At 49.5% G+C, this 2187-nt stretch overlaps 1 pseudogene; it reads left to right on the forward strand.

Moving 5' to 3' along the window:
* The first annotated feature begins 238 nt into the window (after positions 1-238).
* Positions 239-1917, forward strand: LOC124101927 (dual specificity protein phosphatase 4-like; annotated as a pseudogene).
* The last annotated feature ends 270 nt before the right edge of the window (positions 1918-2187 follow it).

The raw sequence follows: 2187 nt of genomic DNA on the forward strand, positions 1-2187 counted from the left end.
AACAAAGTGGATGGAAAAAGATAATAAGGGCCTACCCTTATTATCTTTTTCCAAGTAAAATAAAGACAGGAGAAAATGATGACACCATAAAGAAAAACAAGAAAACAGAAAAGAATTTCTCAAAAAGTTCACTAAACTTTATGAGGACAAGAACAAGTAAGATAGAAAAGCACAATGAGCAATACCAAATACAAAAGTTATCTGAATTGATCCTATGATGTTACAATAACTTAGTACTATGTATACTCTTGTAATGCTGTATGATATGAAAAACAATTATCTCAATGACAACATAGATGACAAGCATCTTGCCAAACCAATTATTAAACTTCCTCCAAGAAAAAGTGGATGCAGTGCCCAGAGCTCTGGCGGATGCAAGGGGAAGAGCAGCAATGAGCTGTCTGCAGCCCAAGGTGCAGGAGCAGCAAAACACGTTTGAGGCAACAACAGGAAGGAGCCAGCTCTACTCTCCCTTCAACACACTCACTTCCGCTGCCACCCCCTAGTGAGTGCAAGATCATGCAAGGCACCTGAGGCTGCTAGGACTGCTATGTAACCTGAACATGAAGGAGGAAGGTGACCCAATAGGGGTCTGGCCGCCCAAGCCTCGGGGAACCAAGTTGGTGGTCACTTCTGAAGGCTCCTTCTCTTAACCCTTGTTCGCCCATTCCTGTTGCCTGGCTGGCCTGGGTGACTATTGATCGCCCCAGTTCCTACACTCCATGGTGACGATTGATTAACTGGGAGAGATGGATGGCAATGTGCTCAAAAGGCTGATGAAGCTAAGCGAGAACCACCAAGGCAGAGGTTGGGAGCTGGTGGTTGCGATGGGTTGAGGGACGGGGTGGATGGTGCAGTGAGTGGCGGCAGCTGGGCTGACAGCAGGGGCAGCCCCCAACCCTGGGGCTGGGGAGCATCAGCAAACGCTTGCTACTCTATTTTTTGCATACCTTTCCTATTGGAGGTTCGGTCCACCTCCTTTGATACAACACCCAGGACAATAGGAGGAACAAAGGCTCCATGAGTCTGGAGTCCATCCTGCACGCCCAAGAGGAAGTGTGCCCTCTTGTGCTCTATCCTCTACTTGGCTGTCATCCTCTACTTTGAGTGGAGCTCACATGCCAAGGGCTCAGAGAGGACTGCACCATGACCCTAGTAGTGCATGCACTCCATTCTAAGCCTCAGTGAGCAGACATCTATATTCTCAAACGTGGCTGTGAGAAGTTTTCCTCTGCTTACACAGAATTCTGTTCCAAAACCAACGACCCGGCAGACATCCCACCAGTGCCACTGAGTCCTGTCACCTGGGCTGCAGTTCCAGTGGAACTGCTCTGTGCATCCAGGCGGAGGGGTCCCTTGGAGATTCTTTGGTTCCTCTACTTCCATGGTGCCTTCAACGCTGCCTGGAGAGACATGCTGAACGCCTTAGGGATCACAGCCCTGTTGAATGTCTCCTCCAAATGCCCAAACCACATGGAAGGATGCTACCAGTACAAACACATCTGGTGAAAGACAACCACAATTCCGACATGGGCTCCTGGTTCATGGAAGCCATGGAGTAGGACTGTGCAGTGAAGGACTGCCCTGGTCCAGGGATGGTGCACTGCTAAAAAGGCTTTGTGTGCTCTGCTACCATCTGCTTGGCTTAGCAGATGACAAAGGAGCAGCTGAGGCTGGAGAAGGCCTTGAGCTGCATGGAGCAGCTGTCCCAGGTACTGGCCACATCCTGCCCCTCCAGGCCCGCCAGCCCTTCAGGCCCTTTAGGGGAGCTGCAAGCCCATCTCCACCCTTACCTCAAAATTTGTCTTCAGCTTCCCTATCTTCCTGGGTGTGCACTCGGCCCTCAGCCGACTGCTGGACCTTCTCAGCCTCAGCACTACCTCCCCCAGCACTCGGAGCCACAAACCTAACCCCTAAAACCAAGGTGCTGCCAGCAAGGGATGCAAGATCCTCGTGTGGGACTGAACAATATATAAATTTGTTTCAAGAGTACATAATGAGTCTAATGTCTACTATGGCAGATATCTTTTTCTCCATTTATCATGCCTTCTACTACTGCAAAGACAAGTGCAGTTTCCCAGTCTCATCTGAAGTAAGAGTTCCAATTGGCATTGATTCTTCAATGAGATGAATTCATGTGAGACAAACCTACAGTGCATATGGGCAATTCGGGGTAGGAGTGGCATG

This window comes from Marmota monax, unplaced genomic scaffold, assembly GCF_021218885.2.
Source record: "Marmota monax isolate L192 unplaced genomic scaffold, Marmota_monax_Labrador192_F-V1.1 WCK01_AAM20220418_F8-fsc00616, whole genome shotgun sequence".
NCBI classification, from domain to species: Eukaryota; Metazoa; Chordata; class Mammalia; order Rodentia; family Sciuridae; genus Marmota; species Marmota monax.